A 14,577-nucleotide genomic window follows, 5' to 3' on the forward strand; every position below is an offset into this window, starting at 1 on the left:
ACAAACTGCCCTTGGGGCCAGCTGAGAACTTTCTGCCCAATGACTCTTCCTCACCACCTCTCTTCTTATCCCTAAAGGAATTAAATAAAGTGCTTTCACAAGTGGATCAATGTCACCTCAAAACAACAGTGACATCAACACTTAATAGATCTTCCTTCCTCACATCTCTCTTTCCAACTCTGGCCCACTTATCTCAGGAAAATCACTTCCCCCACATACTATTTTTTTTCTCTATTCATTTTATCTGTGCACCCAGAAAGCAAATCCGAGTAGACATGTGTCTTAAAGGATTTAAGAACACCACAATACCACAGATAAGAAACACTATACATCTAGGAACATAACCAAAACATTTTGCTAACGTCTAAGCCTTTAAAGGTTTCCAAAAACTTTCTCAACAAAATCACCAAAGTTTCTACTCCTCATTCTCTAAACGAGCGTGCTCTTCTTTAAGAAGACACTATCATGATGAATTCAGAGAGGTTCTTCCTCCGATGGGTACGTGATGCTTCTTTTGTATTCACGTACAGATGCAGCATATGACCTGTAAGTGGGCAACTGTGAGACAGCCTAGAAACTAGTCGCCATTCATAACATCATTTCTATAGGAAGCAGCCCAGTTACAGAAACAAAGGAATCCACTGATATCTAGATGTTGAGCCCAGGTAAGTAAAATCATGGAAAGGATACTGTGGATACATGAGCACAAGAAGGGTTGCTGTCCGATGTGAAGAGATGTGCCTGAGTACACCCCACCAGGGTGGGAATGTTGGTCGGGACTGAGAAGAGACAATGTAGATGCTTAGGTGAAAGGGGACTAGGAGCCAGTAGCAGGCAGACTTGAGCATGAGGTTTCAGGTTTGGGTTTGACTTCCTGAAGAAACCTCAGGCTTGTGAGCAGCACAGTAGTCCCCTCTTATCCTGGGCAGATGTGTTCCAAGACCCCAATGAATGTCTGAAACTGAGATAGCACCAAATTTTGTGTACACAGATGCTGCTTGACCTACAATAGCCTTATATTCTGATAAACCCCTCGAATGTCAAAAATATAAATTAAATACTGGGAATAAAATATTGGCCAAATTATGTTAGTCTATGATGTACATGTACAAATATTTAATGATGAATTCTATCATTATGTATTATTATAATGTACCAACAAAAATATGGAAAAATATTAGTTAAAATGAACTTAAAACACCTATAAATCCTCTGCAAAGCCAAAAACTCCTAAGTCAAATTATTTTAAGTTGGGGACCATCCGCACTGTTGTTTTCTCCACATAAACAAAATTAATGCCTTTCCATCTTAATTAAGCACTTACCATGCACCGTGGCTGTAACTTTTGCAGTTTGAGATACAACAGCAAAAGTCACATGAATTTCTTTTTTCTTCTTCACCAATTCATGAATAGAAGATTTGTTCTTACCAAAGAGCTTAGCAACCTCAGCATGATTCATTGTCTTATTAAGTCAAGAACTTTCACTTTTTCATTAAAAGGAAACATTTTATGATTTCCTATTGGCATATCTGAATTGCTAACATCACTATTCTTGCACTTTGGAGCCATTATTAAGTAAAATAAGGGTTAATTAACATAAGCACTGTGATAACAGTGCCAGTCAATCTAATGGCTGAGACAGGTGCCAAGTGACTAACTGGCAGGTAGTGCATACAGTGAGGATACACTGGACAAAGGGCTGGTTCATATCACAGGCAAAATAGAGCTTTCATCATGCTAATGAAATGGTGCATATTTTAAACATGAATTGTTTATTCCTAGCACTCTCTACTTAATATTTTTGAATCAATGTTGAGCCCAGGTAAGTAAAATCATGGAAAGGAAATCCTCAGATAAGGGGGAAATGGTGGCCATTTAAGTATTTGAAGGAAGCTTCACAGAGAAGCCCCTTAACTCTGTGATAGAGTCCATAGGCAGGGAGGTTGACCACTCAGGCCCTCAGCAGGAAGTGGAGAGAAAGTGCTGGAATCAAGCCACACAGATGAGGGGAAATTAAGTTGTACCTGGCATCAAACTAGGCCAGGAATCAATAGGGGAGAAAGAAAGAAGAAAATAAAGTACACAAAACAGCAACTCCAAAGCTGTTAAGACTACAGGATCTAGAGCTAAATGTTATTGATAAGAATGAGAAATTCAGGACAAAGGGATAGGAAATCCATTTAATATTAGGTCTTGGAAGGAAATCATCACAGCGGTTTCCCTGGAACCAGAGGGAAGGAAGTCAGACTGTTGTTCTAGGGAGCTTTCTCTACAAGGTTGGATGTAAGAGCCCAGAGGTATTATATTTTAAAAAAAAAAAAAAAAAGCATTTCTCTGGGACTCATAGAACTCAGGAGGCTCACAGAATGAAGTCAGAGTCACAAAATGGCAAGAATTCAGCTAAGAGCTTTTTCTATACAGAGTGACTTCCAATTGCATTGCTTTGTAATTTAACACTCCACCTGCTTTCAAAGATGCCATCTCTCAGATCCTCACCGGAGAACTAACTTTTTAACTCCCTTTCAGGAATCAGAATCCTGCTGAGGGAGAAGAGGGATCTACCCAAGGACACAGAGAAGCCAGCAATGGACCAAAACTTAGAACCGAAGTTCCCAGCTTCCACTCTCTCACAGGCAGAAATTCTGTTCCTCACTTTTGGGAGAAGAGTATACAGTTCACTGTGCCAAAGCCTGAAATGTGCATCAACATAACTACCAGAAGTGCTTTTACCCCAGCAATTTCCAACATCATTTCAAAAGTACTTTATTTCTGATGCATACAACGAATGGATTCTAACGCTTGCATTTTAAATTGCTTCTACTCCTAAATCTTGATACAAACACTAAATGGGCTATAACCAAATACTCACATGCACCAGAGGACTTTTAAAACAGTAGATCTCATCTTTAAGCTAGCAATCATTCAGCACGGCATCACCAAGAGCACGTCTATCAAATGCTTGAATAAGATTTTTCTCCACAAAATTTTCTGACACTTTAGCAATAGCTATGTCATAATTAAGCACAATTTACAGATTGCCTGTGTTGAAAATGTGCTTTACAAGTATTATCTTTTTAATAATCATATTCTTTTGAGAGTTTCCTCATTTACCATAAGAGGAAATCAAGGTCCAGAAAGGTTAAGACACCTGCCTAAAGTCACAGAGCTGGCAAGCTGTATAGGGTAGACTCTTACCCACCAGGTCTAATTCCAAAGTCTTTCCCCTATCATGTTACTATTCATACAAGTACACTGGATTCACATTTTTTCAAAATCTATAATAAAACCAATCTATCAGAATACTAAAATGTTATCTAAAATAATCTATTTATATATGCTTTCTGATACTCCTTGAGAAAATTTGAAAATTCAGTATATTCAGAATGCACACAAAGGATTAACTTACATATATTCCTCAAAAGATTTACTGAAGATTAGGTTTAGGGTTAGGGATAAGGAGTGTGGTAAGAATGAAGGAAAGAAGGACTGTATAGAGGGAAAAGAGGGGTGGGAGGGGTGGGGGGGAAGGGAAAAAAAATAATGAATCAAATATCATTGCCCTATGCAAACGTATGATTACACAAATGGTATGCCTTGACTCCATGTACAAATAGAGAAACAACATGTATCCCATTTGTATACAATAATTTAAAAAAAAAAAAAAAAGATTTACTGAAGAGGGCCAATCAAACCAAACCCACTCACCTTGTGTACCAGAGGGGAAGTCAGCAGTTATGTAGAGAGAAGGGCTGAGTAAAACAGAAATACTTCTAAATTTAGGAGCAAATGAGCACTAGGGAAACCACAAAGTAGTAAAAATGAAAGGAGAGTCTGCCCACCAAAATGACAACAGCTTTGAAGAAGGCGAAATAGAAGAGCAATAGTCTAGTATATTCAGAAAAAGTGGTACGGGACTTCTGCTTTTTTCTGGGGTCCAACTTGATGGGAAGGAAGCCTATTTTGTGGAATATAAATAATGTGATTTTCCCAGGAAAACAAAGTCCAGACTCTTGGTGTCCTCACGTATCACAGTTCTCTCCAAGCCCCCTTCAGAGTCTGATTCATCCACATCACGCAAAGGGGAAACACTTCCCCAAACCCACAGCAGCTTCACTACAGAGCAATGTGCTGGCTGGAGGAGGTCCACAGACCAGGCAAAAGGTCCAACTACAGAACGTTTTTAAATACATGCTCACAACTTCCAAGTCTGCACAAAAATACCATCTCTCTCTCTTTTTGCCAGGTGGGGAAGGGCACTGAGGATTGAACTCAGGGGCCCTCAACCACTGAGCCACATCCCCAGTCCTATTTTGTATTTTTTATTTAGAGACAGGATCTCACCAAGTTACATAATGCCTCGCTGTTGCTGAGGCTGGCTTTGAACTCACGATCCTCCTGCCTCAGCCTCCCCAGCCACTGGGATTACAGGTGTGTGCCACCACACCTAGTTAAAATGACCGTATATCTCTTATGCAGCACTGCTTAACAAACCACCCCAACATGTAGTGGCTTCAAACAACAAAGACTTATTCTTTCTCAGGATTCTGTGTGAGCACAACCTGGGTGGGGGTCTTCTGCTGATGTCACCCCGGGGTCACTCATGTGACTACAGACACCACACAGCTCAACAGCAGTGGGAGGAGCCAGTGGTTCAAGTGCCTGACTGACATTTGGTGCAAGCAGACGCCAAGTGCCCAGATCCCCCCACCATGTGGGTGCTCACCCGCCAGCAGGACAACCTGGGTTTTTTTTGCAGCACAGGGGCTTCAGGATTCCAAAGTGAAGAGATGCAAAGCCGCTTGAGATGATGTCTCTCGATGTCCTGAGACATTTTAATAACCAAAGCAAGTCCAAGATTGGCCTAGGGCTGGGGCTGTAGCTCAGCGGTAGAGCGCTTGCCTAGCATGTGTGAGGCCCTGGGTTCGATCCTCAGCACCACATAACGGTACATAAATAGAATAAAGGCATTGTGTCCATCTACAACTAAAAAAAAATAAAATTAAAAAAAGATTGGCCTAGATCCTTTCTTCCAGTATGTCATACCTCTTAAAGTTCTATCACCTCCCAAGATTGCCACAAGCTGGCAACCAAACCATTAGTCTATATTCCTTTGGAGGACATTTAAGACATTAACCACAATAATTCTGAAGCCAGAATGTCAAGGTTTGCATCTCAATTTTACCACTTTCTACTTCTGTGGGCCTAGAACAAGTTGCATAACTTCTCCATGCCTCAATTTCTTTATCTGCAAACTAGCGATAACAGCGACCTGCAGACAGTGTCTGTGAGAATTAATTTTAAAAGTGACAGAACAGTGCCTGTGACATAGCAAATTCTGAAATGCTTATTCTTTTTGTTTTTAATGTTATTTCTGTTATCAAGTATACTAAATAGCCTTTTAGTTCTTCCAAAAATCCTTCAAATGTTTAAAGATAATTAATGACATCCACTCCATGCAAGTCCACTTCCAGAACCGACATCCACAACTCCTTCTAATCATTTCCTCCGTGGTTCGTGGCTCGGGTTTCTAGACCTTTTACCATCTGTCTGTCAGTTGTCTCTTTACAATATAGGTACTAAGTGTTGGTTGTCTCTTTACATCATAGGTTCCTAGAAAGGAACCCAACACTCCAGGTGTGGCAGAGTGAGAACAGGACAAGACCATCACTTCTCCTCTTTCACAAACTTCGACAATGAACTCTTAGACCTGTTTCTTTACTCAACAATGAACCCCTACTAAGAACCAGAAAGGTATCATTAGTGGAGACAAAATATAAAGATCTCATTGTGGGATTCCACAAGCAGGGCTCCCCTAGAAATGCCCAAGTCCTAATCCCTGGAACCTGCCACCTTCTACTGCAAAAGGAACTTTGCAGATGTGATTAAGTATCTTTCTGTGGAGAAATTATCCTGGATGACCCAGGTGGGCCCAATGTAATCACAAGGGCCCTTACAGGAGGGTGGGGGGTGTCAGAGGCAGACAAGAGATGCACTTTGCAGATGGAGGAAGGATCACAAACAAAGGAATATAAGATGCATCTAGACACTGGAAGAGGCAACAAGAAGATGCTTGCCTATGGGGACTGAAATAGAGCAAAATATATTCCATGCATATACAATTATGTCAAAATGAACCCCATTAAATATAACTAAAATGTACTAATAAAAACAATTTTTTAAAAAGTCTGCCCTAGATCCTCCAGAAGGAGGACTTCTGACCCTCAGAACCACAAGATAATAAATACAATGGTTCCTCAGAATTCATGAGGGATTAGTTCCAGGACTCCCGTGGACACCAAAATCTGCAAATGCTCACATCCTCTATATACAATGATATAGTATTTATATACTGTAAATCATCTCTAGATTACATACAATACCTAATACAATGGTAATGCTGTGTAAATAATTGCTAGACTATATTGTTCAGGAAATAGCAAGAAAAAAGTCTATAAATGTTTGGTATACAGATGTAATTTTTTTTTTCAAATATCTGCTATGCACAGTGGGTCCAATGCAGGGCTGTGGAACCCACAGAAATGGAGAGTCAAATGAGTGTTGTTTTAAGCTGCTAACTACGTAGCAATTTGTTACAGATGCAATAGGAAACTAATATGTCATCCCTGCACTCAGTTCATCGTCTCACGGGAGAAGAGTACCTACCTAAAGGATTTATATAAAACAGATGGGTTTTAAATCCAATTGTTATAAACTTTTAAAAATTAAATTGAAGAAAATGAAATCTGAAAACAAAATCTTGTACTCAGTCCACCCCTTAGCAACTCTTGGCTTCCACAACACTCCAATATCAATCTTATAATCAAACATGACTCTAAGTCTTTTTATATGAACAGTTTAAAGACCAGCAAAAAGGAGTCAATTTTATAATCCCCTCATTCAACAAAACTACTGATCAGATATTGTACTTTTTCCTCTAAAAATTCTCAACCTATTTTAAACTTTTTTAATCACCAAGAATCATGCCCTCCACAGTTTATAAACTCCAGATTAAGGGCATCTGAATGAATAAAAGTTTTTTTCACAATATAATATTTTAAGTAAATTTTTTATTTAAATATACAGGAAATAAATAAGGCTTTTCAGAAGTAGACTCACACAAGTTATTACCACTGAGATAAAAACCTGAATGCCACATAAGCCCCTTCTGGGCTTTCCTCATCACTAACTCCATCAAAAGTGACCACTAGAGGCAGGAGGAGAGCAAGTTCAAGAGGAACCCCACAACTTTGGGAGATCTGTCTCAAAATAAAAAATGAAAAAGTTTATCCTCATGACTGTAGAGTATTCCATTGTATAAGCATTTATTCATTTATCTATACTACTATTGAAGAACATATAAGTTTTTTCCAGCAGGGGACTATTGTGATAATACTGCCTAAGTTATTCTTTTCCCTATCTTTTGGTTTACATATGTATACCTAACTATTAAGTATCTAATAATGGAATAACTGGACCATAGGGGATGTATATATCCAGCTTTAGTAAATGGTACTGCAAAACAGATTTCCAAGCATTTATGCTAACTTTCATACCCATTAATGGTGTATGAGATTTCCAGTTTATCCACATTCTCATCAGTGCTTAGCATTGACAGTCTTTTTTAATTTTAGCCACTTTGGTGAATATATAATGGGGTCCCACTGTAGTTTTAATTTGCATTTCCCTAATGCCTAATGAAGCTTGTTCATCTTTTCATGTTTATTGGAAATTTGGAGATCCTCTTTTATGGAGTGACATTTGCCTATTTTTCTACAGAGCTATCCATTTTTCTCTTCCTGATTTATTGATCTTCTTTCTACCATCTAGCTATGAGTTCTTTATTTTGATATATGTATTACAAATGCCTTCACCCATTCTATAGCATGCCTTCTCTTTATGGACTCTTTAAATGAATGGAAGTTCTTACCAATATTTTCCTTTAACTGTTAGTACTTTTTGTGTCTCCAGGTCATAAGGATATTTTACTTAACTTTCTTGCAGAAACCTATAGTTCTAGCTTTCGCATTTAAATGCATGATGACGATTGATTTTTGTATATGAGATGAAGTAGATTATTAAGATTCATATTGTCCATATGAATTTGCACCTGACTCAGCATCATTTGCTGAAAAGGTCATTCTCTCTCCACGGCAGGGTCACCTTTGTCATGAATTAAAAGATCATATATATATATATATATATATACAAACCTATCTGTGGATTCTCTATTCAGTTCCTATGACCCATTTGGCCTTGTACCAATACACACTGACATAACTACATACTGATCTTGTAGCTTAAGTCCTCCAATTTTGCTCTTCTTAGATTGTCTACAATTTCCAAATAAATTTGAGAACCAGTTTATCAATATTTTTTTTAAAAAATTAATCTACTAGAATTTTGATTGGCAAGGCACAGAATCTATTTATTACAGAGTAATGACATACCCTCCTTTATTTTCAGTCTTCTTTAATTTTCCTCAATGTTTTAGTTTGCAAAAAAAATTTGTTATCATGAATGGGTGTTGCATTTTATTAAATTTTTTTCTCCTTTATTCTGTGTAAGGAGCTAATCACATTTATTGGTTTTTAAATGTTAGTTTACATTTCTGGAATAAATCCAGTTGGTCATGATTTATTGTTCTTTTTATGGGTTGCTAGATTTGACTTACCAATACATTGTTTTAAGGCTTCTGCATTCTTTTTTATGAGCGTTTGGCCTATAATTTTCTTGTAACTTCCTTATCAAGCCTTAGTCACAAGCTTATGCTGGCCCCATAAAAGCAACCAGAGAGCAGCTTCTCTTTTATTTTTTAAAAATGTTTGGAGAATTTCACATTGAAGCCATCTGGACCTGGAAATTTGGTTATGGAAAGACTTTTAACTTCAATCAATTTCTTTAATAGGCCTATTCAAATTTTCTAGGTCTCATATCTTAAGATTTTTTATTTGAAAAACTTGTCCATTTCATCTGAATTTTAAAATTGCATTATCATAAAATGCTCATAGTAACATCTTAAGATCCTTTTACATATATGGAATATATAGTGATTAATTCCTTCTTCTTCCCTGACACTAGCAATACCATATACCACTAAAGATCATTTATACACACAAGAAAGGTGGGGCTGGTATATGTCACACATCCACTGTTCTCTGGTATGCTACTCAGGAGGCCATGAACTCATGCTTCTTTTTCTCATATATCTTTATTTTCATAAATCTCTAACTAAAAAATCACTATTTCATTGGATTATGAGTATGGACAACAAACCACAGTAAGAGCAATTCTAGTGACTGAGTCATCAATAACAATCAGAAATGTTCATACCATAGTCCAGCTGTTGCAAGCACTGCAAAATATCCTTGACATGAGCATCACCAATTTGAAATTACAGGAGTTCGTTGCTTCAGCACTGAATTTTGTTACTTAATGCATTAATGAAGAAGCACATCAGACTCATAAATTTGGGGAGGTTTAATACTATTTTGATAACTTTGTTTCAATATCATTTATAATCCTATGGCTTTCGTTTGTTTTTTGCAGTAGTGGAAATTGAACCTAGGGCCTTTTAACTCTGAGCTACATTTCCAGATCTTTTTATTTTGAGACAGTCTCCCTAAGTTACTAATGCTGGTCTTGAACTTGCAACCCTTCTACCCTCCTACCTCAACCTCCAGGTAGGCACCATCATGCCCAGCTACCCTAGGTTTGGTGGGTTTTGTTTTTTTTTTGTTTTAGTTTTTGTTTTTGTTTTTTTCCTTTTAAAACACTGACATCCCAGACTCCAAAGAAGTGCACGGTCAAAAAAATGAAAAAAGAAAGAAAGAAAGGAAAGAAAGGAAGGAAGGAAGGAAGGAAGAGGGAAATGAATTAATTTAAGAATTCCCTACAAGGAACCCAGGGCTTCACCCAAGACAGGGAAGTTCAAAGCAACATTTAAGGAGTCCTTCCCCTTGGGCCAAGCCCAGAGATGGAGGCACGGGGCACACAGGTTAGTAGGGCCCACACTAACTAGTTCCTGATGTTACCTACAGAATTCACACCAACATCTGGACACCCAAAAAAATGACTACTTCATTTCGGTCCTTGGTTGTCACCCATCTAAACTTCTCAAGGAGAAAGCAAATAGTAGACAAAGCACAGAGTTTGATCCAGTGGAGGAGCCCCAAACTCAGGGTAAAACACCCTAGTCTGTGGGGTTCACACCTCCCCCCCAACCCTGTGAAAATGATAAGCTACCCATCTTTCACAGTTACCATAAGGTTTAGAAATAATGTATCTAAAGCGCGATCCCCATTAAATTGACATTAATTGCATCTCAGGGCAGAACTGTCCTTATGCAACACCTAATCATATTAGGGAGTGCCAGGGAGAAGGGAGAAAAATCACAGGGAAGATAGAAGGTGAAGAATAGAGGGAGGAAAATCATTCTTTAAAATCCAGTATAGAAACCACCACCTCAGTGAAGCCCTCCCTCTCCTGTCCGGTGTTCCCATGACAATCACACTGAGGTGAGTGCTTAGCTACAAGAAAGAACGGATAAGAAATACAAAACAGAAAGGGGCAGAAACAATGAATCTCCCCGCACGTAATGCAAACCACTGAATATGCCAACCACCCAGCCAGGCAAGTCTGATCCAAGAGCAATGAACACAGAAAGCATCAATAGTTCTTAACACCAACGTCACCCCTACATAGTACCTTGGATGACCATATGCATGTGGGGAACTATTTTATAAAGACTGGTGCCACCTGAAGGCAAGACTCAGAACAGATGAGAGAAACTGAGTCCAAAGAGCAGAAAGCAAAAGAAATTCCTAACGTTGAGGTTTCTGGATTTGCAGCAGATAGGCAGGCAGGCGCACCTCTAATGCTACCAAGAGGATCAGAGTCTGCAATTCCCCGCAACAGTGCCTGAAATCGCGGAGAGAGGATGCGGGCAGGGGTGTGCATGGACTTGGTACGCAATCCCGGGTCAAGGATCCCAGATCCCTCTTTTGCCGGGCGCGCGGCCCCCGCTGCCTTTGTCTCCTCCGCGGGACCGGGAACTTCCTCTGTCCCGCCCTCGGGCGCGCACACGGGAACCGGGGTAAGAAAAGGAAAGCGTCTTGTACGTTTCTTTTTTTGCAACAGAGCAAACCAAAGCAAAAAAGTCGACACCTAACCTCCCCGGAACCCCCTACGGCCACCAGCTACCAACCTCCGGGCTGTCCCGGGCGGCGGCGACCGCGATGTTCACGCGCGCCACGAGTTCCCAACACCCCTCTCTCGGCACTTCCGAGTGCCAGCACCAGCCAGCTTTCCCGGGCGCCGCCCTCTTTCCCCGGGAGCGGCCCTCTGGAGCTGCAGCCCGCGCGCGTCCTCGAAGCACGCCCCCGCCACCGGGTCCGCGCGCCCCTGGCTCCGAGCCGCGGCGCTCGGGAATCCGGGCGCTCCGGGGGCAACGGCTAGGAGGCCGCGCTGCTGGAGGGGGACCCGCAAGAGGGCGGCCTGCCTCTCCGTAGCGTGTCTGGCCAGCGCTGTCCTGCCGGGGCCCGAGTTCCTGCGCTGAGCCGAGCACAGATCTCCCCCCACGCGTGCTCACTGCAGGTCTGGGGCTAAGCTTCTGATCAACTGCAGGACGGAAGTCACCTGAAACTCGAAGTGGGCCGAAAATCCAACACCAGTGGTCCCCACGTAGGTTTTGTGGCGAAAGAAGGTAGCTTGGTGGGGTGGAAAGAGGGCGGGCTTTGCAACCCTGGCAGCTTCGCAAGCTTGCTGTGAACTTAGCCCCTGTGAGCCTCCCTGTCCTCTGTAAAACAGAAATAAGCTTCCCCGCTTCTGGCAAAGTAGAGTGAAGATCAAATGGGAGCAACTGTATGAATTGTAAAGCAACTTGCAAACGGTATACCAAAGATTTTGAATGAATTGTGAAGAATGGATGATCTGAAGATGGCTCAAAGGGATGTAATTAGGACGGTGACTCTATGCTGAGTATTGATGCTCAGGGGCCTCCAACGCCACAGTTGCCAGAGTTCCACAGATTTATAGGAGCAGATCACCTGGGCTTTCATTAAGACCTCGAGATTCTGGATTCTTCCAGAAAGGAATCAGAGTCCCTAGGTGGTTTTCTGTGGTGAAGTGGGAGTGGATAACTCTGCATCGGGCAGCAGGAAGGCAGAGGTCGTGTTATAAGAAGTTTAAACTACCAGTCACTATAAAAGTCCAGGGATTATTTTTCTGATTGCCGAATTCTCCTGAAAATCAAAATTGGAACTATCTTGTATGTCAACCTCTGGGCCCCCAACACCCAGTTCAAAGGACAATGTTCAGTCAGCAGATGTTGGTAAACTAGCCCCAGGAGGAGAGACAGGTGTAGCAAATAAAGATACAGGCTACCCAATTGAAACAGAACTTCAAATATGCAACGAATAAATTTTACTGTCAGTATGAACCATGCAATATTTGTGACATATACTCGTGCTAAAAAAGGAAAGCTCCTGTCATTTATCTTAAATTCAAACTTAACTATCTCTTGCTATCTTTCTGCTATCTGGAAATCAGATTTAACTGGGCTTTTATCTGGCAACTGTAGATCCAGATATTTAGCAGGGGAGTGGCAAGGTACATGCTCAGGGAGTGTCAGATTCAGGGAGAAGGATAACAGCTCCTGATATTTCTAAATGATGCTACTGTGTATTAATGTTGGTTCATTATCATTTACTCCTAATGGCAGAATGGGGAAAGTATTTGCACAAAAAAAGGAGTGACGTAAAATTAAGAAACAAATATTTTGCAAAACGCTTCAAGAAAAGCATAGTAAAATATGAACACTTTTCACATATAAAGTTGGCAAGAAGAAATGACATTAAAGGCTAGTAAGGATGATTATGATTGTCACCACACAACTTTCAACTGCACAAGCAATTTGGCACTATCAAAGCCCTTAACATACATCTAAATTCTCAAAAACACTCAAACCTTTTGACTATTAATTCTATTTATGAGAAAAAAATCCAAAGGAAATATTCCATTATATAGAAATAATTCATTATAAAGAAAATACCTTTTTCAGTTTGATTAAAGTCTAATTGACAAGTGAAAATTGCATATATTAAAGGTATATGACTTGATATTTTGATATATGCATACATTGTTAAATGATGAAAATAATTAAACTAATTAACCTCCATCATCTCACTTAGTTAACTCTGTTTGTGTGTGTTTGTGTGTGTATACAATACCTAAGATGTGCTCTCAGTAAATTTCAAGTCTACCATATTTTATCAACTGTAGTCATCATGATGTGCAGAACTTATTTACAAAAAATACAAATTTGTAACCTCTGACCAACATGTTCCCCTTTCCCCCACCCCGTCGACTCTGGTAACCACGTTTTATTCTGTTTCTTTGAATTTGACTTTTTCAGATTCCACATACTGAGATCATGCAGTATTTGTCTGTGTAAGGCTTATTTCACTTAGCATAAAGTCCTCCAGGTTTATCCATGTTGTCAAAAAATGATAGGATATCCTTTTTTAAGGCTGAGTAGTATTCCATTGTATTTATATACCACAGTTTCTTTATCCATTCATCTGTTGTTAGATACTTGCGTTGCTTCCATATTAAGACTATTGTGAATAAAGCTAGAAAATGCTCTTTAGCAGCAAATATTCTAATTCTCATGAACACACACAGTTATGACTTGTCAATCAAAAGAATAATTTAAAAAATTATATTATTATGGTACTCAGAATTCCAATATTTGGAATTGTCACAAATATTGCATGGTTAACTGACAGTAAAATTTATTCTTTGTTACCGCTGAGCTACACCCACAGCTCATTTTTATTTGGGGACAGGATCTCACTATGTTGCTGAGGCTGACTTCCCTCGTGGGATCCTCCTGCCTCAGGCTCCTGAGTTGCTGGGATTACAGGAGTGTGTCATCACACCTGGTCAAGGAAAAAATTTACTCTTAATTCTTTTCATTTAAATTTATACCACAGTAGGGAAAATGTACCATATGTGCCAAAATATACCATAACGGGGGTGGGGGCATTTTGGAAACTCTATAATATTGTAAAAAATAGAGAATAGAAATTCAATTAAAACTTATATACTCTTCTCTTATAAGTGTGACCTTTTGAAATAATGGTTACTATTCATATGTAATATGATTATAACCATGTATGTTTTAAACGTGCATGGACTGGATATAACTGGGAAGGAAATAATGTTGTTTATTTTTTGAATATTGTTTATTTTTGAAGATTTTCACTGAGATAATTTTATAATAGAAAAAAATTTAGACCAAACGAAATAATTTTATTATCATTGTGTTAGTTTTCTAGGATTGTGACAAAATACCTGTTATAGTTCAGATGTGAGGCGTCCCCCAAAAGCTCATGTGTGAGACAATGCAAGAAGGTTTAGAGGAGAAACTACTGGATTATGATAACCTTAACCCAATCAGTGAATTAATCCCCTAAGGGGGATTAACTGGGTGGTAACTGAAGGTGGGTAGGCCATGGCTGGAGGAGGTAGGCATTGGGGGCGTGGCTTTTGGGTACATATTTTGTGTCTGGGAGTGG

The 14,577-nt window shown here is 39.7% G+C and overlaps 1 protein-coding gene across 2 annotated transcripts in view; it reads right to left on the reverse strand.

Annotated features, from left to right (window-relative positions):
* Positions 1 to 11,747, reverse strand: part of Hhat (hedgehog acyltransferase) — a 328,256-nt gene extending 316,509 nt beyond the window's left edge. Inside the window, exon 1 of one of the 2 annotated variants that reach the window (XM_047519801.1) lies at positions 11,636 to 11,747. The gene's annotated coding sequence lies outside the window, so the exon portion shown is untranslated. Of the gene's footprint in view, positions 1 to 11,204; positions 11,260 to 11,635 lie in introns of those variants that run through there. The other variant, XM_047519802.1, reaches the window with a different exon arrangement.
* Positions 11,748 to 14,577: the final 2,830 nt, after the last annotated feature.

This window comes from Sciurus carolinensis, chromosome 12 (assembly GCF_902686445.1).
Source record: "Sciurus carolinensis chromosome 12, mSciCar1.2, whole genome shotgun sequence".
Lineage (NCBI taxonomy): Eukaryota > Metazoa > Chordata > Mammalia > Rodentia > Sciuridae > Sciurus > Sciurus carolinensis.